Source organism: Athene cunicularia (genome assembly GCF_003259725.1).
Source record: "Athene cunicularia isolate RWA chromosome 2 unlocalized genomic scaffold, athCun1 chr2_part1, whole genome shotgun sequence".
NCBI lineage: Eukaryota > Metazoa > Chordata > Aves > Strigiformes > Strigidae > Athene > Athene cunicularia.
The window spans coordinates 117,884,015-117,910,801 of NW_020799095.1; the positions used below are offsets into that span (position 1 = coordinate 117,884,015).

The window sequence follows — 26,787 nt, forward strand, 5'->3', positions numbered from 1 at the left end:
GCACACACGTGCCGCGCCGAGCCCGCCGGTCCCGGGGAAGCGGCAGCCGGCTACCGCTTGTTGCTGTATAAAAGCCTCCGTGTTCCTCTAGATCCGTCCAAACGGCGTGGTCGGGCGCGGGAAGGAACCGCGGCGAACTATTTCCCAGGTTCTGAGGAGGATGCTTGAGCAGCGTGCAGCCTGTCTGGGGCTCAGCTGGGAGGCAAACCAGAGTGGTTTGAAAGTGCAGCTGAGATGTCTGTAAAGTTTGAAGACTCCTTTATAGAGACCTGGCTGGGCTGCTGCTGATCGGTATAGAGATGGTTTGGCTTACACATGGGCTTAGAGTTAAGAGAAAATCAGGAAAGTGGGGAAAGGCAGGGTGCAGCTGCAGCAGAGCAGATGGATGTAATTCATTTGCAGATCTGTTTGTGAAAGTTTTACAAGTCATTGAAAACTAAGGAGCATCACTATAATGGATCATTAAAGTCTCGCTTTATTTATAGATTCTAAACTAGCAATCTGAAGTGTTAATTAAAAGTAAGCAAAAATTTATGTTTAGGAAGGAAGGGAGGCAGAAATGTAATTAGAAATTAGTTATGAAAGTAGTCTGATATAATTTTCATTTAATTCTGCTATTAACTTCATTGATGTCTCGAGCGTGGGAAGCTCAACAAATTAACTAAGAAATCAAATGTTATCACTAATTACAGTACGTTAGCTCATCAGAGAATTTAGATGTTCTCATTGTCTTACTCTAAATGATCCAGATGAAGAAACTGGAGGGTGGGTTATTTTCCTTTTTTTAAAGGAAAAAAAAAAAAAAGATTTATTGTATATATATATATATATATATACACACACACTGTCTTCCTGTGCAGTTACAAAACGATTTGTTTCTTTCGCACTATAACAGATCTTCACACTAACTCTCACATACCTGTGGTGCTTATGAATTATTGGCCTCCTACTTGTGAAAGAAATCTAACACTGTCCTCACCCTTTACAGGTGAGATATTCTATAAATAATGCTGAATATAATGTTTTCTGAAATAAGATCTGTTTAGGAGGCTGAGCAAGGGGATTTATAGCTGGTGCTTTGTGATTTTGGCATTTAACTGTGTAAGGATGCCCATAAACCTATGTTTCAGGTTGCATATATATTTTTGCCTCAAAGCAACTTTTTTTGTTAACTCTTTTTGAGCAGGCTATTTGGCCCCTTTACAGGTTGTTCTCAACTTGTTTTTTCAAACACACTCTTCAGTAAGAATGTGTCCTCAGAAGTGACCCACAGCAATTTGAAACAGAGAATTAGCTAAATCCCTAATACCACTGCATGACCAGACTGGGACATATGTGACAAAAATTGACTATTTTGTTTTCTCTCAGTCCACTCTTTCTCATTGTCAGAAGTAATGGAAACTTCTACAGGCTTAAAAATGAAAAACAAACCCAAAGGAAACCATCACTATGACTCTATGTTAAAGCCTTGTATATTGGATTTCTCCTCTTCCCTCTTCCCAGGGTGTCCTGTGAGAAGCCCGGTAAGACAGTTTTGGTGCACAGAGGTTTAGTCTTCCAGCAAAGCTAAGGTGCAGCACTGTGAATTGCACAGTCTGCTGCTGTCACAGCCTAACTGAAACGCATCCCTCTCTGTGGGTATTGTCAGATCACAGATCAGATGATCTATAAGAAAACACATTTTTCAAGAAAGTGCATAGCTAACTACACATGCCCAGCTTGTTTTACTAGGAAAAAAAACGAGTTTCTCTAGCACTGCCAGAAAATCTTGCTGAGAAACTAGGAACAGCAAATCATGTTTTTCCTTCCTTTATAATGATGGGGCTGTTTAAAAGACAATGCCCACGGGGCAGTCCAGCTTCTTGTCAAAATGTAATCTACTGTTCCAGATGGTAAACATTCAAAGACATATTTATGGTGACTTCTACATACCTTCCTTTGACATTGGCTTTTTTTTCCCTGAGAGCACTTGTGCTGGGTACACACATGAAGTTCCCATTAGCATCCCAGCAGCTGTAAAAGTGTTCAGAACTCACAAAGATGTTCCTCACAGTGAGATAAAAATAATCTGAGGAAAAGATCTGAGATCAGTAAATCCACAATACACTCAAGGTGAAAAATTCCAGAGGTACAAAAAGATCCATAAAATGCTGTATGAAAGCTGTAATACATTTTTGTTGCGGCTAATTCATCTTTGCTTGATATGGAATGCTGAACATACCAGGCATGTCTGTACTATCAACTGTGTTTGTGATGTGAGAGAATCTGCGCTGCACAAAAGCTGGTGGGTTTCTTTTTCCTGCAGCTAGTGAAGACTAGGTGGTATAGTGATTGTCTGCATAGAGTTGTTTTCAAAGTGCCACCTTTTTTTTTTTTTTTTTTTTTTTTTTTTTTTCTCCCTGCTTCACCGAGCAGTGAGACATAGCCCAGGAAAATGTTTTCCAGACAGAATGTATTCTGCCCTGAATTGTCTTAATTATGTGTCAGTTTATTGCTTGTCAGGGGCTTCCTCTTCTTAGCACTTTATAATCGAGGTGGGTGAGCTTGTTCCATCATAATATGTAACTTCAATTTCTGCTGCTTGGCATATCTCCTTGGCCTTTCATTGATTTTTTTTTTTCCTCCATTGCAGAAGAAAAAAAAAAAATAATTATGACTGGTGTAATTTCACATTGAAAAAAAAAAAACAAAACCAAACAAAATCCCTTGGTGAATTTCCAAACGGCATGTAAATACATCTTTAAAAAGTAGGCTAAATGAGAGGTCATTAGGGAAGAAAAATGCATGCAGGAATCCAGAAGTATCCTAGAGATGGCAGATACCAGTGTGAAAATTATTGTAACAGCTCTCATTCCAGTCAGGCACTGGACAGTTCTAAAAGTAGTTTATTAAAAATGTTGTGATGCTGGGGACAGTGTTTCCAAATGTGGAAGCCATTATAGAACCCACACTCAGTGGAAGTTAGACAGCTATGGAAAAAAATATTTTGTAAGATTTGCAAATTCTGTTCTGACTAGATCACTTTATTGCAGACTATTTTGACAGTTTGCAGTTTATTATCTAGCTTTGTTTAACTTACATACTGCACTCAGTGCTATGTTTGTTCATGCAGGATCAGGAGTTCGAGCCTCATGTAATGTCAGACTCATTCTTACCCAGGTGAGCCTGGACACTTGTCGCAGATGTCATGGGAGTTGTGGGTTCCATGATTTCCTTAGCTTTAGAAAGGGCTTTGGGGGATTTGTGTTTGAGTGGGAAGGCAGACTGATGCGATAACAATTGAGAAAGCTCCTTTCTGAGTGCCTTGAGAGCTGCAGTGTTCAACAGAGAACGAGGGTCCCGTGACAACTCTGCGGTGACACAGAAAGAATCCAATTAGTGGCCACTCCTGCTGTTGATACTAGATCTCTCCTAAAAAATTTCCACCATTACCACCCTCATTGTAATCCCATCCACGACACCAATAATGGGATCAAGAGTGTGTTTTTAGAATGCCTGTTTAAATTTTAACTGCTGTCTTAGGAGATGTTGAGGATATTAAATTAGAAGGCACTGAATAGCACAGCTCACAAGAGAGCTACGTGACACATGTGTCACCCAGCAGTTGTCTTTCTCATACCAGATTTTCCTAACATCTCCATCACAGGTAGAGTTGCTGTAAAACGGGTTGTGTGTATATAGTGAATAATCCCTTGAGTTGTGGCTGTCCCTGCACTGTAGTTACCTTGTCCCTACGCAGCTAACATGTATGGAAAGCAACGGGAGAAGGGAGCGGGAGGTGATACCGTCCCCTTTGCTGTGCCCCAGTAGGAGCAGCAAGTCAGACTGCTTCTCCCTTTAACAGGTCCTAAATCATCATTCTGCCTTCCCAGCTGGATCAGGAACATAATATTCCCTCCTGCCCCCTCTCTTTTTTTGTCTTTCACTTTTCTTGCTCCAACACTAATTCACATTTCCATGTGATCAGAACACAGTAACTCTGCTGTTGTTCTTACCAAGCAGTGCACGTTCAACGCTGTCGTGTGCTTGTAGAGGACACTCTAAAGTGGAAAGTCTCAAGGCCTTCACCAGTGTCACCTCAGAATGCAACACAGTAATCTATGAATTACCAAACCAGACACTTTTTAGCTGAATTATCTTAGCATATTTCAGATCAGTCAGTAGACTCCTTTTGAGTTCCCCTATAAAATCTTTGGTTTAGTATTGCTTGTCCATGCTCAAAATGTATTAATTGGTGAGATTAATTAGTTTTTAATTTTTGATGTTTTAAGACTTTTCTGAGAGAAGTAATAGTTGTTTCATCTTCTGGTTTATGCATTGCACACAGCAGATTTGGTATCAGTGATTTCCCAGAACTTTAATTCCCACTTTCAGAATCTGCTTAAAAGGTTTGATAAGCCTTTGTTACTGTGTGTGCTCTATTAATCCCCGAGCTCTGAGTCTTCCCAGCTTTAACCATCACTGATGATTTGGTTGCAGCAAAACTTTTTTGTAACAGTTGACCTTTTCACCCAAGATTTCTCATGACTTCCTTAAAATTTTGTTTAGATTTATTTTATAGCAAAACTTAATTGACTATAATTCCACATTGTAATTTTTATAGTTCCCTGCAAAGTTGATAATATTGCTGGAACTCCAGACAAAAAATACTCCTTTTTATCAATTTTATCACAGGCTAGTGTGACGATACCACCATTATATTCTGGAAGATTTCTAGATGTGGTACTATGCTGTGGAAATCCAAACTGTAGATCAGTGCTAGATTATCCACAGAATACTTTATGGAGTTTCCAAATGGAAGCAAAACATGCAAGTCAATCATTTTATGTTCTGAAAAATTCTCTCCTGATGCTGGCTAAGTGTAATTATGGCACTGCATATTGCCCTTTCTCTATGATGTGACTCTAATCCATTTTAGCAAGCAGAGGAGCTGCTCTACAGCAGCTGTATTTTTGTGCTGTTTCACAGAAGGTGAATTCTGTTTGGAAAGTCCACAGAGAAGATGGGGAGGCCTTTGGCATTAGAGTTCTGGAGAATAAATGTAACAGGGAGCTGAACATAGGGATTGTTTTTCTCAAAAGCATCCATAAAAACAGAACAGTGGTCTGTTCCAGTATTGTAATTGCAATGTGCCAAGATGTTCATTATTCTAGCATGTGCACTGTTTTGTCTGTTTTCACTGAAAAAACAGAAAAATGTGTTACCAAGCCCATAAATGTCTGCAGAACTGCCAACTCTCCTGACTTTTATCAGTAGTCTCATGATATTTAGCCTCCTTTGTCAAGCTTCAAGTGTTGGAGTCAAGATATAACGTGAGAAGTTCAGATCTCTCCCTTCTGTTTTTTTAAACTTAATACTCCTGGTTGCTGAGGAAATGACTTGCATGCAGCTCCAGAAGCATGAAGGTAACTAACAGAAATCCCAAATCTTACCATGTAAATGCATGCAGACTTTGTGAATAAGGTGGGTTTGTGTATGTCATACCTGACAATGAAAAAAAACAATTTTTTCTGAGTTTTACCATAATGAACTACCCCAAAATTTCTGATCATTCATCTGACAACTCCCATTTTGTTAAAGAGGTTTTACTGTAACAGAGGATGAAGTTCCTTTACTGCTCTCAGCCAGCAGAATAGCTTGCTGCCCTGGAGAACCACATCCTTGATCCTCCCATCCTCTGCCTCCACCACTGTGTTCCCATCTCCTCCCTCGTGCCAGGTTTGGCTCTTGGCTCACCTCCTGGCATGCTGAATGAGCTCACCAGAGCAGTGGGAAGCTGTGCTGGCTGCCTGCCTAGTGAGGTGGTTCAGCTCAGCAAGTGGACAGAGGGTCCACAGTGCAAGGGAAGCAGCTGGAACTGGTGACTTAGGGTGAGCCACCACGTGGCCACCGCTTTAGGAAAGTGTGAGCTCTAAGACCATTCAGCTACCTGGTGATGACACATCACCCTGCAAACTGGGGCACTGTGTGTGTCTACAGGAGAAGGTTTGATAACAGTCGTGTGACTGTGCCAGTGTCGTCACGAGCAGAAGGCTAAATGTACACTTTTAATGAAAGCCTATCCTTTTTTAATGGGGAGAACTGCTGCAGTGTCACTCAGACTATGGAAAGGCCCTGCTTACTGTTTCTGACTTTTTAAATCAACAAATAGGCTTTGGAGAGAGGCTAATAAGACATGTATGGAGAAAAGAGAAAACAAACACAAGTGCCTGCTGAGTTGCTGCCGAATGAGATTCGGAGGGTGGGATCCAGTTTTCATAGCCAAGGCACTTGAGGCGCCCCTGGATTTTAAATATATATAAAGCAGCTACCTAAAGGCATGTTCTCTCAGATCAATGAAGAGTCCCTCTGAAGTCTTCCAGGTATTGCAGTTAGGCAGGCAGGATTTCCTCTTGGAAACCTTCAAAGGCACCTGTGTCTTTCAGTTGCACATGTAGGGATGGAGCTTACCCACTTGCTTTACAAGGATTGCTAAGAAGCTTAAGCTGAAGGCACTTGATATCGCTTTGAGTTTCTTGGTTGGCCCACAGATGAGCAATGCTATGGATAAACACTGTGTGTATTTGAACAGCTGTGATGTAATTCCTACACAGCTCTTTAAGGTTGTCTCCTATACTTTGCACGGAAGAAAGCATGAAGCAGGCCTTTCATTGAACAGCAGGAACTGTGATTCACTTGAGGAGACTAGGATGCTCATTTTAGATTAAATGTGATTGTGGTACTGACTGTAGAAATGGAACACTGTACTTCTCCAAAGCGTCATCCGTTTCAGTGCTGGGTTATTCTGACAAGAAAAATGTGTAGCTCTTTCTTTGTAAATTACATAAGTCACAGGAAAATGTTTTAAAAATCACCCACTGTTGTTACTTGAAGGAATGTCTCAAAGGCCTGTGAGGCAGATAAAGCTTAGGGGAATCAGAAGTGTTATTGGTGCCCGCAAGCACTAAAAGTAGAGTGAGGAATAATGGACGATCTTACAGGGGTATGATGTTGGACAAAGAATGGAAGAAAGACAGAATTGTATAAGATTCAGTACCCGTGTTTCTGGATTTAGCTATGCTAAATCTTTTGAGGATTATCTACCACTGACTTGTCTGCCTTGGGGCATGCCAGTCACAAATTAGAGAACAATACTGCAATAATAAACTTAACACGCTGTAAAATCAGCACAGGATACCTTTTAGCTATCATTTTTTCCATGGACTGCAAGAATACTAACAGGAGATTTTAGAATAATATTTGGGTTATGGTATCTTGGTAGCAATAAAGAAGTATGCATTAAGCCAACCTTTGTAGTAATTTTTAGCAGAGATTCCCTTGGTGTCATTCCCCACTATTTTATTGAAGAGAAGAGCTGTAATACCTGAATTCCTGAATGTGTCCCTAGTAAAGAACATGTGAATTTATGTTGTTGTGATCTATTTTACATCTAGAGCCAATTTATGAACTAGGACTATAATGCTCTCTGCTGGGCCACCTTTGTGTAGGAGTTAGGGAGACTGTTAGCATAGTTAGGCTAATAAAAATGTTCTGAAGTTAACCTAAGTTTATCTGCCAGGCTTCCCAGTAGATTCTTTTATCTCTACATTGGTAGAGGGTCAGCATGTCTTATCTTACTGGAAATGTCAGTCCACTGCTGGTATATAGGCTCACATTCCTGTGCTCTACTGCTCTGCAACTCAACTCCTAAGTGCAAAAGACCGCTGAGTTAGTTTCTTGGTTTCCTTTGCTTGGTGTGGAGAACTCCTCTAAAGCATGGGTACTCTGAAGTGAGGAATGGTAAAATGAAGAGACTTTGAGGGTTGCATGGTCAGGGATCACTCAGCTTCTCAAAAAAATAATAGTTCAACATAGAAACACGAGCAGCTGCAAAGAGGTATTGGAACATGTATGTCCCTTTAGGTCTTTCCCATCATATGCAGTTCACAATCAATTTTCTATTTCACTAAATTGCTCTGCAAACTTTTCTTCTCCATAAATTTTGTACCTTTTTGCACCTCTGCAACTTCTTCAATGTTTGAGATGCAGTACCTCAAGATGCAGTATCTCAAGACTATATCTCAAGAATAGGTCTGGTTTACAGATACTTTTTGTGGTCTTGGGTACCACAGGTACCTTTAACATAAAAAAGAAGCCTGTCAAATCCTGTGAATCCTTTAGAGTGAAGAATAGTTGCCAGCATGGGCTGGAAACGACAGGTAAAAGAACATCACAGCTAGCTAGAACTGAGGTCCCTACTGTCTTGCATAAATGACATTGAGCAACCATATCCTGACCTTGTCCATTTTGAGGAACCCTGTCTACCTTTTATCTAAAGTGGAGAATTCACTGCTCTTTATGGCAACTGGACAGCATGAGCGGTGAGAAGACCATGAGTGCTTTGCTTATTGCTTCTTTTGTGCACTGTATAAGAATCCTTCATCGTTGTCAGAAACCCACAGGGTTATTGGAGAGAATCATGTGCCAAGGTACATGAATGCATCCCTGGGTGATGAGCAAGCTCTGCTGTCATACTCAGGAGTATATCTACCATACTGCTGACTTTCTGTTGGTTCTCCCTTTGGGTACTGGTTCAAAGGTGCTTTGAAAAAAGCTGTTTTGTACATACACTGCACTGTTTGCTGAGGTCATTGACATGAGCATCAGCAACTCCAGTTGAAATGAGTGATGCTGCTGCTGTGACCTGTCTCCTTCACTCCTCTGTGGCACATTCCTAATGGAGTGCATGTGCACACACCAGGACTCCAGTGAAAAATCCAGTGCAGAGCAACTTTTTTAATTTGTCACAAGAACATTTGTCCTTCAGTCAGAGACAGTTCAGATCATGAGCAACACTGATTCAGCCATTCTACATTTGCTGCTCTAATACAGCTGTATACTGAACTGTGACACCAGTGCTATCATGACTCTGGAAAAGAGATACAGACATGTGGAGCATCAGTGTGTTGAATCTTGTAGCTATTTGAACTATTCAGTATTTTTACTCTACAGCTACCTATAGCTGCCAGAACTTCTGCTTTTCACCTGTCTGCAGTAGAACATGCTGGGATTTTCAGTTTGGAATTGATCTCAGTAATGCATGTATTCATGGGTCTGGGATTTTTTTTTAAGTCAAACAACTCATCTTTAGAAAAAGATTGAGAATAGTTTAGGTGAGAGCCTAACACAGGGCAGAGCAGGTCTCAAAGAATGCCTCACCCCTCTCTTCCAGACACCTTGCTGAGTCACATCTGGTGTGAAGTGAGGAGTCCGCATCTCAGCTCTTATCTTCAAAGCTCTGTGTGGGCCACCCTCATTGTTTGAAGAAGCTCTTTGCTCCACTTCATCATGAATCATTGGCATCTACACTTAATAGGGACAATGTTACTGAACAATGGAGAATGAAAATTCAGGTGGGCAATAAACTCCCATGCTGACACTAGATACAAGCATCACAAAAGAGTCTGGGTGAATATGCAAGTTCTAAAACAGAGTAGGAGTCTGAATCATGGCTGATAGATCTAAGGAATGTAGATCAGATCTGATGACTGAAGGATGGAAAGAAAATTCATTCTCTCCCTCTCTCAATGATGTTTCAGTGTGCTTCTTGCATATATCTATTGATCCATCCACATAACAGTCTGCTCAAAGGTATACTTACCATTTCTTCCAGGAGAAATCCTGAGCATGGTATTGCACAATCAAACATTTCTAGGGCATTTACCATGTATCAAATTCTATTGTCCAATACCTACAGTTGCTGTAATGGACATGGGGAGGTAGCAGTGACAAAGAGGAGTTAATCTGTTTTCTCAGCAGTTTGGAAGTGACATACCTGGAGACATTCATTTCAGTCTTACTCTTTTGTTTGCTGGAAGAAAATTCTTTCTTCCTTAGAAGCCTCATGTAAAACAAAAATTTATTTTGGTAAAGACACATATGCCCTGGGAACTCTTCAGCTTAAAGTACATGTACATGGAAGTACATGGGATGGTAGATTACCCTGGGCACCATGTATTATATAATTTGCGAAGGCTAAAGGTACTATTTGTCTTTTCCTGTTTCTTATGTGTCCTTCATATTTTCCCCCATTTTGTATACAGCACACAAATTGTTTTCCACTTACGTTTTTATCTTTTAATTTTCGTACTTTAAGATCTTGCATTCAACGCTGTCAGGAAACTGTTTTAAATGAAAGTGTGGAGTGATGTGAAATAGTTTTAATGAAAGCTGAAAGAATGTAAACTTAATCGTTTTCATAGGAAGTTTTGTACTGTTCTATCCTGTGCCCTGCTTAAACACATTGGCCTTTTTTGACCTTTTTCTTGATGAAGGTTAAGCGGGAAATATCTTGACTGCAGCCTTTCCAGCTTAACCAGAAACTTTCCATAGTTCATGTTTATTTTTCCTGCTATGGTCATTCATCTTTCATGCATCAAAATTGTTAAACTGGATTATCTGAGAGAAATTAATAGCTTGTGACAATGATGATGAAGTGTCAAGCCTTCCTTTCTCATGTCTCCAGCTCTATTTTGCTAGTGATGATTTTGCCAGCCCTCTTGCTAGAGTTTAACTAATCTCAGGGGCAAATCACCACTTGGTTAATGGGTTTCTCCCAAGCAATTTCTTTATTGGCATTAAAAACAAATGTAAAGAATTCCTACATTTGCAATTTATGAGCATTGCTTCTACAAAAGCCTAGAAATGTTGCCATGTTTTCCATATCTATCTGGGCATCTTTTTGTGCCTACTATAGCATACACATAGTGAGATAGAATGATCTCAGCCTAGTGAGGGGGCGATTGCCTGTCCTTGCTGTGCTGCCTTCAAAATACTTTGGCAGTCTCCTGTAAAAGAGTTTCACAGAGAACAGGATCTATGTCCTCAGGACACTTGTTTTTAATGGAAAGGCTGTTGTGTTCTTCAGTTACCATACTCTTGCGAGGAGAAGAGCTAAGTCTGAAGCTCTCTCTTGACCTCAGTCCCAGCAGTACCCGTTACAGAATTTTGCAGTTTGGGATGTCTCCATTTGTTATGCCACAGCAAACTGCGCTCCATGGAGCTTTACTATGAGAGACACCACAATGTGCAGAGCAGTGTGAAAGCTGATTGTGTAGTGCAGGGAAAGAACAAGCCATTCTTTAACCTCAAATTTCATTTTGGTTTAGTTCTCAATTTAATTGAGCCACTTCTTTCCCCACAAAATACAGTCACATGATTAGCACTGTGTTCTTCCATAAATAATCTGAATAGGGATGTTCAAGTCAGTTCTTTATCCACCTGTCAAGAGTAAGGAAAGTTACCCTTTCCTGTGAAGAGAAGACACTCTCAACCAGGCTCCTCACAAACATAGTAAAAATTTCATATAATCACAGAATGATCACAGGAAAATTCAGGTTGGAAGAAACCTCAGGAGGTCTCAGGTCCTGCTCAAATTAGTCTCAGCTGTGAGATTAGATCCAGTTGCTCAGGGCTTCATCCATTTGAATCTTGAAAAATCCCAGAAGATGGAAAGTGCAGTGTTTTGGGCAACTTGTTCTGCTACTTGACTTTGTCACGGGAAAGAAGCTTGCTTTTATTTGTATCGTCTGACTCACTTTTTTTTTCAGTTTATGCCCATTATCTCTTACACTCCAGACATGGACTGCTGTCTCCTGACAGACCCTGGCTCTATCTCCTTTATAACCTCATTACAGGTACTGGACAGTTGCTGAGAGGTCCACTCAAAGCCAGCTCATCTCCAAGCTGAGCAAGTCAATTACTACAGGTTCTCAATGCATGGCAGGTGCTCCATCCCTCCATTCCAGCTTGTAATTTGTTCCTGATATATGCAGTTGTTCTTAACTCACTTTTAAATAGCTCTTCCAGTCACAGGGAGCTTCAGGATGATTATTTTTCAAAAATATATTCACATGGGATGGTCCTCTTCCTGGTTTTGGCCAGGTCTGTCACAATAGACATCTTTAAGAAGATCTCCTTCAAAGAATCTCTTTCAAATTCAATGGGTTTCTGCAACCCAGCTAAACAGAGTGTTGAAGACTACTATCTAAAACATATAAGCTAAAACCATGTAAGACTTATTTCAAGTTTAGGCTTTATTTTCAGTTATGGATTTTTATTGTCTGTTTCAGAAGTTTAAGAGGACTTTAACTGAACTTTATGAGTCCTGAAATAGATCCATTTCAAACAACTGCAGCCCATAGGCTGAAGTCCTGAAAACAGCGTTTAAAATTTTGCATCTCTTAACATCAGTGATATTGTTTCCAGTTCCTTACTGCTCTCTAACAGCACTGGCAATGTTGCCTTCCCTCATCTTTATGTTGCTTGAAGTTCCTCCTCTGACTTCATTGTCAGTTCTCAGTAGCAATGGTTCTCACGTGTCTCTGTAACTGTAGAACTGATAATTAAAACAAACTCATTTTAGTTCAAGACACATATCTTATTGATGTGTGTATTGTCTTTATAAAGTTATTTTAAAATTCTATTTCTTGCCATATAAAAAGTTAATGAACAGAGCTGAAATTTATGAACATACAAAACCCGAAGGCACCCTTGTTTAGTAGTTATTTTGGGTAATTTAATTTCTCAGTCAGCCTGTCTGATTTCTACCTGAGTTTGCTCATACCTGCCTTCTTAAAAATCTCCCTGCTGTCTGAGCTTAAGAACTTTGTGAATGGTACTGAACATTCAATTCATTCAGTGCCAAGCATTGAATTGGGAACACATCACTTCTACCAACCTCTGTTAGTATTCTATGAAACATGATTTTAGTTTCTCTTGTTATAGTTTCGGGGCAAAATATCTGAATCACTTTTTTAGTGAGAAGGTTTTTTGGCATGTAAGACAAGAGATCAACTACTGACGTACATTGTGCAAGTGATGTGACAACATGCACCATTCAGACAGTTCTTGAATATTTAGAATGGAATACATATTTCCTGAAGCTCAGCCCACATCTGAGTTATCTTTGTCAGAGTTTCATAGTATGAATAAATAAAGAGAAAGGAAATTTCATGAACTTTTATAGGGTTGCAGTAAAGGAGAAATCTTGTTTCTGATACTTGTTTATAAGGTTTAACGTTGAAAATACTCAAAGCAACCTAAATTTCAGTAACATTTACTTCTTAAAACCTAGTTAGTGTCCTGCTAGTTTTGATCTTTTCACTGAACTGAGTTGCTAGCAAGCATGGTCTGATTCAGTTTTTATCCAACCTTCTTCACTATCCATCATCTTGTAGCTTCTCATAGGTAGCAAATGTGTGATAGCAGTCATCACCACAAACCTGTAAATATCTCTGCTACTAATGGCTCATCTACAATGGCATTTATTTAAATCAGTGCAAACTCACTTGTACAGATGCATTGAAACTGGTTCAGCATTTCTCAAATAAATGTAACATTGGACCCGCACCAGCTTTGCAGCTGTATGGTAAAGCTACTCCTGTAGATCAGACGTGTGTGTGACCACTCTCATCTGGAGGATCTTTCTAATTTCTTTGGCAATGCTTTCTCAAACACAAGAACTTTGACCATATAATGGCTGAGCATCTCTAGAACCTTCTCAAGAGAATGAGTTGTCTATTCCTAAGCGGGGTAATTTAGACACCCAAGCTCTGAGAATAGAGAGGTTTCCTCCTTGCTAACTAGTTAGGTCTGCTCTTTGCTTAACATGGCAGTAGGTCTGAAATGCAGTCTTGGACTCCTCACTCACAGCTTGAAGCCTCAACACAGATCTTTATTCTGCAGTGATCCGTGGTCTCTGATGTCTTGCAGTAATTTCATAATCACTCCTCCCAGCTGTTGCTCCATTAATCTCCTGGAGATTAGAGGTCCCGTTGCAAATAAAGCTGATTGTACTCCATAGCATCTCCTCACTACTCCAATCCATAGCTCTGCATGTTGATGTAAATTGAAGTAGCCATTTTTAAATGCTAGTTAATATGCCAGGCTATAAACAGGAAGCACTGGGGAGCTGTCCCATCAGGATAGACCTCCTATTTTGATGTCTCTGTTAGAAAGTCAGTTACCTTGGCCAGAGGTGGGGGTATAGAAAATGGAACAGCTGGAAGAACTAGCTTCTTAATTTAACTGAGTGCTAATTTCCAAAATCATGCATCAGGGCCTTGAGTTTTACTGGTGTCTTGATATTGTGTATACTGTGATTTTAAGGGAAGACTGCGGATACCGATTTTCTGGCTTTTACACTTCAGGAAAAGTTAACAATATACAATACAAAAGCTGAATGAAAGAAAGTAGACCCGAGTTTTTAAAGATTAAAATAGCTTTTATAACTAAGAGCTTTCACAGTCCTTCATATCACGAGAGAAACTCAAAAGATATATGTTTTTAAAAATCTCCTTAGAAGAGGAGACAATGTAGCTGAAGCTTGACTCTAATCTAATTTAGATTTTGTGAGTAGGACGTGGAAAAAAATTGTGTTAGGAAGAACTAGTTCCACCATCATGTTTTAATAAGGGAAGTGAATGTTTGTTCTGTGTGTGTGTGTGTATGTTTGTGCATGGTAGGCACAACAACAGATATAAATCCCTCTATCCCTAGCATTAGAATTTTTAGCTTAGTTTTCACTCTTTTACATATTTTACTTCAGGAATTGCTCATTTTTTCAGTTTATAATAAAGATGTCCATTGGTATAACAAATTGCACAGGTACAAGGGAAGCAGTACAAACCATAGTTCCCAGCCAATACATGAGTTCTTTTGCCTCCTTCTTTAATCTAGCTATACAATATGGTAATATAAGATTTAAACATAAGAGGTTTGTTTTTTTTCCCTGAGAAACAAAATTTACTAGCATTCTGTATTATACAATGTACTGAAGATGCAAAATGTCTCTGGTTAGACTGAGAAGTCACCTTTATGACTGATAAAAATAAATTCCAACTGATTACTAAAGCAGCGTTGCTTAAGGATAATGGTGTTACAGATACAAATTCATCTCATAATTCCTTTAACCTCAGTAAATATATTGCAAATGTTTAGTGTCTATTGTGGTAACATAAAGCAGAAGTCTTAATTAGACTAAACAAAACAAATACATAGGAGAGGTTTTAAGTGTGTTTCCAATTTCAGAAAAATTTCTCATAGATTTGCCTTATTCTTTTTTTTATTCACATCTTGAATCAGACATGAGCAAATATGTTTGTATGTGTGTGTTTTCCCCAAAGCACAGAGAAGAATGTTGTGTGAGAATTATCTTTTCCATTCACAGTCATGCTGCTATTTGGTCACATTTCAATCCACTGGAAGGAAAAAAGAAGGTAGGGGGAATTGAAAGCACAACTGTTTAAATGAGGCTCAAACTTCAATGGTGCTGTAACCCCTAACAGAAGGCAGAGCTCAGCTGTGTCTGTGGAATGGTTCCACATTTCTCAAAAAAAAAAAAAAAAAAAAAAAAAAAAAAAAGAAAAATCCAATGACATTAACATGATAACACAAAAGATTTATTACTCAGAATTATTTTAGGAGTAGTCAGGTTTCGATGTCACATTGACTTTGTTACTATAAGTGCTGAAATGTAGGAAAAGCCTTCTTTATTAAACCCCTGAGTTGTTTGGTTTTTGTTTTTTTGTTTTTTTTTTCTGAAGCAACCTTGTCTGTAGTTTGTATTTCTTGCAAAACAAAAGGTTGCTGAAAAAACAAATCTGCCAGAACAGTAAGGCAAAGAGAGATGCTGATACTTTATCAACTAAAAAAACACACACATAACTGGGAGCTCATTAACCCTCATCAAGTCACATCTAAAAAATTTCCTGATGCACCTCCCTTCATGTATTTTGAGCATCAGTTAACTTTTTAAGTCTATTTTGGGGCTGCTAAAGTCTCCTAAATACCTAAACTGAGATAGATATACTTTTAAATGCAAATTATTTGTTTTCTTCTCCTACAATTGCATAGCAGAAACACAGGAATACCTTACACAGTGAGGATTTAGAACAGTTCATATGAAAGTCTTTTTCAAGGAATAAGTGTCTGTTAGGTTCAGTCTATTTCAAGAAGATTCTTCCACCTTTTAGCTGTTTCTAATATCAGTCATATTTGCTTCCACTTTCCTCAGTAGTTCCACTGGAACAAGGACAATGGGAACATCTCCCAAGCTTATACATATATTCAGTATCCGCACACTTACCAAATCAAATCTTTTGTTAAATCAAAGTAGGAAGAAAATTGCAAGTTAAATGTAAAGTGGATTGCTATGTCAGAGCTGAATTTAATATTTTCTCTTATTTTAGAATATTTATTATATTTTTACTGCCTACTACTTTGGCTTTATTGTATTTTCATTTCACTTAATGCTCAAATTATTAATTTGGCTTTCCACTTGTAATTTAGAAAGCAGAATTTGCCCTTTGTTTTTTTGAAGTGTAAGAATTCTGTCCAGTTTTGTCACTAGCTAGTTAGCTAAGCAGGCTTGAATCCTACAGCCAGTGCATTTTTACAACATAGCAAAATAGATTGATGTGTCAAGCTAACACATTTTTCCAAATGGAGGATTAAATACTATGCAATTTTTTAGTCATAGCCACCAATACCATGATGAAAAATTAAATGTGCAGAATCTGTTGTCCCAGGAAAGATAAAATGTATATAGATTAGTTTTATTTAATTTAAGGGTTTTGCTCAATACTGTGAAAAGCAATATTTCACACTTTAAAAAGGTGATACCAGGAAGTTTTCTTCTACACTGTTTCACAAAGAAATGTGGAGAAGGGGTCATTTTATGACTGGTGCTGAATTGCCCCTTACATGTCCAGTATATTGATGATGGAAGTTCTTAAGCAAGGAATCTTTAGCAGTAAGTGACAGAAGCCCTTTAGAAATTAGTCTACTGAGATAATCCCACTGATTTATGAATATCTAGAAGCATATGAGATCAGTTTTAACCATCACTTTGTTTTGTAAATAGAAATAGATTTTGTGTTGATCTGCATAGACTGATCCATTGTTTTTTTAAACAGTAGATGTTTCCATTGTTATGGCAATGCTGCTGAACAAGTGATGAAGTCATTAATGTTCATAAGTTGCTGGCATTTTTACTACTCTCTCTTTTGAATCTATTAGGATCAAGGCATGAAAAAAGTGCCAGGCAGTGGGAGAGCTCTGTCTATTCTGGAGCTCCTTTATGTGTCAATAATGGAGATACAGTTCTGAGAAATATTAGGATATATCCTCACTCAGAAATACTTCTTACTGTGTCTACTGAAGGCAATGAGAAATACAAGGTCAGAGGAAAATCAAACACTTACCTAAATTGTGGTTGCTCAGACTACTCTGCCATCATTCCTATAGATTATAGAATCACAGAATGGTTTGGTTTGGAAGGGACCTTAAAAATCATCTAGTTTCAACACACTGTCATGGGCAGGGACACTTTCCACTAGACCTGGTGGCTCAAAGCCTGGTTGGACTAGATGATCTTCAAGGTCCTTTCCAACCTAGTTGATACTGTGATTCTGTGAAAGCCCCGTCCAACAGGCCTTGAACACTTCCAGGGACGGAGCAACCACAACTTCTCTGGGCAACCTATTCCAGTATCTCACCACCCTCACAGTAAAGAATTTCTTTTTTATATCTAATCTATCTCTACCCTCTTTGAGTTTAAAGCCATTACCCTTTGTCCTATCACTACACTCCCTGATAAAAGTCCCTCCCCATCTTTTCTGTAGGCCTCCTTTAAGTACTGGAAGGCCACTATAAGGTCTCCTCAGAGCCTTCTCTAAACTGAACAACCCCAAGTCTCTCAGCCTGTCCTCATAAGGGAGGTGTTCCAGCCCCCTGATCATCTTTGTGGCCTCCTCTGGTCCCACTTGGGCAGAACCATGTCCTTCTAATGTTGGGAACCCCAGAGCTGGACACATCACTCCAGGTGGGGTCTCACGAGAGCAGAGTAGAGGGGGACAATCACCTCCCTCGACCTGCTGGCCACACTTCTTCTGATGCAGTCCAGGATACAGTTGGCTTTCTGGGCTGCGAGTGCACATTGTTGGGTCATATTCTGTGTTCCACTCACTAATACTCCCAAGTCCTTCTCCACAGAACTGCTCTCAATTCACCCATCGCCAAAGCCTGTATTTGTGCATGGGATTGCCCTGACCAATGTGCAGGACGTTGCACTTGGCCTTGCTGAACTTCATGAGTTTCACACAGGCCCACCTCAAGCCTGTCCCTCTGATGACATCTCTTCCCTCCAGTGTGTCAACCGTACCACACAGCTTGGTGTCATCAACAAACTTCTTGAGGGTGCACTCAATCCCACTGTCCATGTTGCCAACAAAGATGTTAAACAGTGACAGTTCCAGTACCAACCCCTGAAGAATGTAGGAGATCCAGAAAAAAAAATATTGGAGAACTGGAATTGGATTCTCTTTTTCATTTATTGGCATTTGTGAAGAGAGAGCCACCAAAATGTTTTTCACCTTTCTGTTTTCAGTGAGTTAAAACTGCAATTATCTTGCATTTGTAACTTGTGTATAGAATATTTAAACCCTGTAAATGCAAAAGCACTTTATGCACACAGGAATCACTGAGTTCACCCCTGGAATAAAGTTGTTTCTGAGTGAGATGGGAAGCTGCTGCATAAGGACATTCTTTATGCAATGTTGCTCAGAGAAAGTAATGAACATGTCTCTGGCTGAGTATGTAGAATGATGTGGGTTTAGTATTTTCCTGTTTTCTGACAGACCTCCCTTCTGGCATTAAACTGAGTACGTAAATTCAGAACTGACTCAGAGATGGAGTGAATCACACACAACACTCCCCACAGTCCCTTGGGTTTTCCTTGGAGGCTTTGTGACTGTGTTTCTTTTGTGAATTTAAATAAGATCATTGAAGCCCCAGGACATGGTAACAGTCATGTATTACCACTTCTGGAATGATTCAGGAAACTCTTCATCACCAATATGTCCCCAGTATGGAAAAACTCCTGCACATAGTAAACTCTCCTATGTTTTATTGGTTATCTGTATTATATAGGAAGAATTTCTCTCACTGTCACACATACACCTACACTCCCTCAAATTCCCAAACAGTACGCCATCCAGCAGTATCTAAACACCTGCTGTTCAAAGGCAGAACTGTAAATACTAAACTTGCATTACAGCGTGCTGTAAGCCTTTCTCATTGTGGGATGCTGTTAGGCCTCCATCTGTACCACAGGCTGGAAATGTGTTGTGGCAAGGTTCCTGACAAGACTGTATTCAGAGTTTAGGTAGTAAATGGTGCACAGAATCCTGAAGAAGAAAAATGAAAGAAAGAATTAAAATTAAAATGCTCCTGCATTTTCTTTAAACAGTAGCGCTTTTTTTTTTTTTTTTTTAAAAAAAAAGGGGTCCTTTTTCCATAGAATAAAATTATAGCATAACATTCTCTAATGTTAAGTCATAATGAACATGTTTGTGCACCTACTGGAAAGTATTGTATTTTCATATGTTCATGAATGTGGAAAACAGGGATCTGGAAACTTTGACAATGGTAGCTACCATCTCCATGTGTCTTTTTCTGCTCTGTAATGCCCACTAAAGGAAATGGAAAGATTCCTTTTGATTCCAGTGCTATTGGATTTATTCTTCTGTATATCATCCAATGGCTTATTTCATCATCACTCTGCTTTATCATCTGATATTTCTACCCTTTCTGATATGTAGATAAAGGGGTCCCTAAAGCCAGTGTTTTACTCCAGTCAGTGCTGTTAGGTGATTCTTGATTTCACCTTATCACATGAAACTAGCATCTTAAGTGCAGTGGTGAGCAAGAAGGAAGAAGTTAAAAAATCATGGATCTCTTGCAGTGAAATAGGGAGATATTTTAAGCAGGGGAAAAAAAGAGCTTTTGTTGTATGCATACAGTCAGCATACTGATCATGAACAGGGATGATTTGAGGATAGTTTTTTAAGGACCTTCCCTGTGTCTAATTTGCTGTTGTAAACATTTTTCTCTTCATTAGCTTTTCATCTTGATAATTTGTTTTCTTTATTTTCTTTGCTTGGCCATTTTGTATTCTTGGCCATTAGAAAACACTTTCTTTCCAAAAGTTCTTTGCCCAATTTGTTTCCCATAACAACAACAATAATAGGAAAAAAATACTCTTTTTTATAGCAAGTTAGGGGCCAAAATCCATCCTTTGGTACTTAGGTGCAGTCACCCTTTCAGTGGGATTTACACTCATGTAACTGAAGCTAAAAAGCTGACCTGTACATCACAGCCCACCCCTCAACGTAACTACAAGTAACTGTAACAAAATGTAGTAAGACTTCATTTATGTTTCAAAACTGAGGGAATAATTTGATTAATCATCTGAGTTTGCATACCTATTCCTCTGGTACTGTGACTGATAGCTAATCTTTCATTGCATTATGTGCTTGAGACTTGGTCTAGTTGATAGAGTAAGTGGAAAAACCATGGCAGTTGTGACTTCTTGGCCTTTCATTATATCACAGATTTTGCTGGGGGAAAAATTGCTGTAACACTACTGTACATTCAACCAACTCCTGTGGGAAGGAGCCTGGTGCACTCACTCATCCATAGCACTGATCACCTAGGAGTTATTGCACTCAGAATGTCAGCAGGGTGTTGCTGACTCCTGTGATGTGGTCAAAGGAGATCTTATGTGGCCATTGGGACAGATACGTTGTGTTGAACGTGACTGAATATGAGAGTGCTTTTTTTAATTCCTAGCCTCTTGGTCCAAGAAATATACATGCCCAAGAGTGCTGAGAGTATCCATAGAGAAAAGCAAGTGTTCATTAGTTCCCCATAACTTTATGTGACATTAATGGTGAGCAAAAAGGTTCAGTGGTAACTAGTGAGGATGACAAAGAAACCCTCAGTCTGATTATCCCAGCTATTACAGCACTGCTAAAAAATTGGATACCAATCAACAAAAAATACATTATTAAAATCTGGAGAGACCAATGTCTAAAGAAAGAGAGTCAAAACCATGTATTAGGTAATACAATAATAGCATTATTTTTCACATCTCCAATTATTTAGTTTCTGTGTATTTTTATTGGACCTTAAGAGTGTTCAATCTAGATTCTGGGTTTAAATTTTCAAGGTGAAATCCCAGAAGACCTATTGGTTTTCACAGCCACTACCAACTTGAAAACCTAACAGCACATTGGTTTGTTTTTTGATTTATTAGGAAGCAGGCTTAACTGAACTTACTGGATGGAATCTAAATAAGTCTAGCTGGATTTCTGCTTTGCACCTGCGGAAGCAGCTTTATAGAGCTACTGCCCTCTGTAGAAACCATACACTATCGGTATAACCTTCTCAGTATAAGAATTAAAGCAGGTAGAGAATTGTTGATAATTGAAGAAAATTGCAGTAGCAATGTACTTTGCTGTAACCCTTCCTTGCAGGAAGTGGAGGCAATGGTCCCAGTGAGGTTTAAGGGACAGCTCAAAAAAGCATTACTCTATGCAATGTCTTTCTTATTGTGCTGGGATATTCCTAGAAATAATGTATAGATAACACACAAATGATTTGTGGGTTTTTTTTCTTTAAAAATATGTTTAAATTTACTGCTTAGAAATTGTTATAACTTTCTATTGGTTTATTTATTACAGCAAAAAAAGGAGTGAACTGAGGAGGAGTGGAAAAATAATGACAATATTTCTTTCTTGCGTAAGACAAAGGTAAGATTTAGACAACCATAGTATTGCAAGTATTATAGCATAATAATAACTATGAGGTAATTTGTTAAGTTCCCAAATGCTGGCAGCTTTTTATTTAATCTTCTTCAGACCTTCACAGTCTTGGCTGCCTAAAAGCTGGTGATTTAAAAGTCACAATACTTTCTGATTAACTGAGACACTGAGTCCACTGCTAGGCACTGTATGTGCCACTTGTATTGACCTGTTCTGAATTAGAGAAGCAAAGGTTACACGTCATTTTTTAGCATCATATTAGGGGTATTTCAGGTTCCTTGATTTAAACTATCTCCATTTTGGGATTGTTCATTCATTTGGGAAGGTTCATTCTTTCCTTTTTTTTTTTTTTTTTTCCCTCTCGCTCCATTCCCTGGAAGCTACATATGCCCCAGTTTTTCCTGGGATTTCTCTTTTTTTTGGTCCCAGGTACCCAGCTGTGCATGAAATAATGCTCCCCATATGTGTTCATTGTTCCCGTTGTTGGTGTCTGTGTAAGTCACCGTCACCAGTTTTCCTAATAAGGTTGGGTTCGACATTTCAGACGTTCTCAAATGAAGAATCTAATGGCCTTCATTATCCTCCCAACAGATAAACTTCCTTGCCACTGCCCTTATAAAACAGCTGTAAGAAACAGTAAAGCATGCTTGTTCCAAAACCAAAGTCAAGCCCCAGAGCAGTTCAAGAGTGTGTAAGCATTAGGCAGCCAGGCTTTGGCTGGCCCTTCCAGAGGGTGGTGAGCCAGATGGAGAGAGAAGGGGAGCAGACAGACTGACAGAGAGACCTCACAACAGAAGCCTAAAGCCTGGAGAGAGGCCCTTTTTGCTGACAGGCTGGCTCAGGCAGGAAAACCCTGTCTGGTGGTTTTAGTGCCCCCATGTCCAAGGCATGATGTACATGCTAACTGCTGGGGTAGTAGCCCACAGTTCTGCTCCTTTTTTATGACAGCAACTGGCAGTGGTGTGACAACACAGGGAGCCAGATGACACAGCTGACCCATCTGAAAACTAACCTGCTTGCTGGTTTGCTGGTATGTTTTTGGCTGGCAGGTTTAATACTTGCTCAGATTAGTTCTTTCACCTGTCTCCCCTCAACACCAGAAGCGTGTGTGCTGACACATGCTGGAGAGATGCACCACCAGGACGAGAGGGGAAGGTCATGTCTCTAGTGTCAGAAGCTTGTGACTAGTTGAAGCGAAGGGAATGTGAAGTTACAACTCATGTCAACAAAATATTTCCTGTGTTCATGAAAATAAATAGAGCTCTTTTTCTGTCAGTGAAACTTTCTCCTGACTGGAGTCACCTGTGAGATCTTGCATCTTAAAAGTAGCTCAGGTCAGAAGAGGAGAAAGTACATATGAACTGATTGGTTCTTGTCAAGGAAATAAGAGGAGTGAGGAGTTTAGGTTAATATAGCATATACTGCTAGTTGCATTTCAGTTGCATAAAGACAAAATGGACTTGTATGCATTAATTTATACTTGATTTCATGACCTCATTTTAGAAAAGAATAAATGCATGAACAGTTATGAAAGCCAATCCAAGTATCTCCAAAACTGAAAATTCTATTAAAATATTACAAATATTCTCAGAAAATATCCTGACAAGTTACAGAACTTAGTGATGGACATCTAGCTATTTGAACCCATCCATTAGAATCTGAGGCTGGAGATGTAAAATTTTTGTTAGTCAAAGAGTAAGATTATACTTGAAGATATGCATTTCTATAAAATCTGATGGAGCTTTGCTACAGGAAATACAAAAGGGAAGCACTTTCATCTGATTTTGACAGCTAAATAAAATATAGTTTATAATTTCTGTACAATCATTTTACAAGAGTAGAATTTTCTTCCTTTTTTTTTTTTTTTTCTCATGTAGAAGAACATCTGCCACAAGTTTTCTCAGTTGTATTAAGGCACAGAAAAAGGAAGTACACATTGATAGGTACTTTAATAATGAACGAAACACAGGAAGTCAGATCTTTAAAAATGAATGTATGCCCTGTAGCATTTCAATGATTCTAACTATGGCTGCTTGCTGAACTTGTAAACAAGGTAACTGGACATGGATAAACTTGGTTCTACAGTGAATCAGAAAAGTAAATAGGAATGAATTTTAGTTTTGCAAATTCTAAATCCAGTATGAACACCGCGTAGTGTTACAACTAAAATGTGTGACAAGCATTAATGTGCTTACCCCTTTTTTGCAGGTTTTGCTTATAATAAATTCACTGAGCAAGACATACAGACTTCTGTCCAATGCTATGAAAATTAACCAAGGCACATTAACTGCAGGAATTCTTCAAAGGTACAAAAATAAAATGCTTATTCAGTAATTAATTAAACCAAACAAGTCATCAGCATTTGCTATATGGCCTAAGTATTATGTCAGGTCAATAATTAAGCTGTAGTAAATCTTCTGGAGGTTCTATTCTGCCAGACTTTAAAGGCTCAAGACTAACCCAAGGACCCTTAACATTCTAGTGAGCCAGTAAATGATTACACAGATAGCTTCTCAATCCAAAGTTTGCTAGTGTTAACTTTCTATTTTTAAGACATCCAGAAGTTGTATGTTTTGTGGTTGTTGAATAATATCCTGTGAACAAAATGTATGCCTTTCTTGAGCCTATGAAAAGGAACACTTTATAGGCTTTGGTTATGTCAAGATAAAAGTACACTTTTTCTGCAGGGAAAGATATACATTAAGCAAAACGTAATGGTTTGGAATTTTCCCTTGTTTATGTGAACATGACGATTATGAAAACTTGAAGTTAATCTTACTGTATGCAGCTGGTCACGGTAAAGAAAAGCACTATGCAAGCTGTCTTCTGTGACTCTGCCAAAGCAATTCCAAAAGATCTGCACTAGTTATGTGCTTTCAAGGCCTGGCTGACTTTTAGGTGGAATTAGGAGGTCACAGCAAGTTGTGTGGTGACCTTGTGATGTGGGAATTATGGCACTAGGCTGAGTATCAAATCATACATCTCAGTTTAACAAATAAAAATATAAAGCCACATGACAGAGAACAGAGCAGGAAGCTTGAAATGATCCGAGATTCATTTTTTCCCTCATCTGTATTATTTTCTGTCACTTCATTTACATAAAATATTTCTGGTTAAACAATTTGCAAATGCATGTGATTTAATAGCAGGTATATGTGTGGCAGGGGTAAATTTGGATTTAAAATTAAGACGTTACTAGCAATGAAAGACAGCTGGTATACATCAAGTTTATTTCACATGCAAGTCTTTACATGGAGTTTTGTTTGGAACCAGTTACTATTTGACATGTTAGCTCATAGTTTATTTTAATTACAGAATATTTAAATCACCAGATCTTCAGATAATGTTTTGTAACAATTAGAATTAATGTAAGGTTATTCAATGTGTTTTATTTTCTCTCCAGATGTACGGCTGTATATTGGTCCCATATAAAGCACATATTGTTTCCTTGAATACAGCGTATTGGGATATCCAGGCTGTCCTGTTCCATTGATCTAGTCATTATCTCCAGTTCCATCTTAACGTTCTCTCCCAACTTTATCTAATTTTTTACTAGGTTTATCTATATTTTTCCTAGGTTGCTCTTAAGGAGATTAACTAGAGTAAGGCCAAGAAAATGCATGCCTTAGATATCCACAGAAGTGTAAATTATGAAATAATATGATTTAGATGAGTGATCTTGCTGTTGTTGAAGAGAATGAATTGGATTATTATTTATTATTTACAGTACTTTTCTGTTCCATTCAATGAAATGACAAATGATTATTTTGGTGATGTTCCCAGCCTACAAAAGGCAGGAAGAGCACATAATCTTATGAGGGACTTCATACTGGAAGATTTCCAAGCAATTTCTGCAGATCCAAAGGTTAATTTTTTTTAATTTTTCTTTTTTTTTTTTCCAAAAAGCTTGGACATTATCTAACCTGAAACTTCAGAAATTCACTCTTCATTGACTATATCATCTGCTGTTGTAGAGAGCTTTCACAAGAAAAAATTATAAACATATTTTTTCTCTACAGGTTTAGGGTCATGGTATCTCATACAATGAAACTATAACTGAAATATGCATAAATGTAACTGGTATTTGTCAGTATTAGGAATGCCTTCAAAATATTTATTATGAAATAAAGTGTTACCACTTGCAGCATGGATAAAATAGTTGTAAAGCTCCAAGAAAAATGAAAACATGGCTTTTTGACCTGAAGCTTAAAAATCGTGTCTCTTATTTATATAATCTATTAATGACACTCTCAGTGCAAAGACTTTCCTGGCACATTATCCACTGACATTCCAAAAGCCAACTTCAGTTAATTAAGTTGAATACAACCTAAACCCTGGGGTCAGGTTTTTTAGAAATGTAGTTTCATTACTGCACACATGTATCCCAGTCCCAGTTCCAAGCAGGATTTTGGATCCCAGTTTATTTTTGGGAAGTGTAACAGCTGGAAAAAAACTTTTAATCTGAAAGTAGGATGATCTTGAAACAAAAACTGGAGAGGCTTGCATTATGGCGTTTCACTCCATGTTACAGGGCTTAGGAGAGTGAATCTGCATGAGAGTTTGATAGGCCAGGAGTACTAGGCAGACCAGTGGTATCTCCAAGCAAGCAACCTGGGTAGATGGTCAGATGAGTCTCATAAGAATAACTTGGAAAATTGCAACAGGCAGTAGATTGTTAGGAGAGGCTGGGAACAGAGACAATACAGAAGTGCAAATAACATTTTTTTACAGTTCATTGCATCATCTTTCATTTTACTGTATGCACAATGAGGGCACAGTCACTGGTCTATCAGAAGAGGGTATTGCTGAGGTCCTGCTAGAAGGTATACAGAAGAATTATGATCTTTTCGTGGGGTTCCTCCTTCTGCACTGATATTTCATTGACAGGATGCAGTCAAATCATGTTGAATCTGTAATCAGACAGCCTTTCTCTAGCCAGGATCTTGTCAAGTGTCTTCGTCTCTTTGTCTAAAGGCTTTTTCTTTCTCTCCTGTTAAAAGGTCACAAGGAAATACCAAAAATATGGAAATCCCATGGGAAAAATCCTCTAACAGAGAGGTACATCTCTGTGTTGCATACACATACACATTTCAACAAGCACTCCCACAAAAGATTATCTGCTAAGAAGCATGTGCTTCTGCAT

The 26,787-nt window shown here is 38.7% G+C and overlaps 1 protein-coding gene across 3 annotated transcripts in view; it reads left to right on the forward strand.

Moving 5' to 3' along the window:
- Nucleotides 1–897: 897 nt before the first annotated feature.
- SULF1 (sulfatase 1) overlaps nt 898–26,787 on the forward strand; it is a 122,328-nt gene continuing 96,438 nt past the window's right edge. For all 3 annotated transcript variants that reach the window (XM_026843187.1, XM_026843189.1, XM_026843190.1), the window contains exons 1-3: nt 898–988; nt 21,564–21,632; nt 23,853–23,950. The gene's annotated coding sequence lies outside the window, so the exon portion shown is untranslated. The remainder of the gene's footprint in view (nt 989–21,563; nt 21,633–23,852; nt 23,951–26,787) is intronic.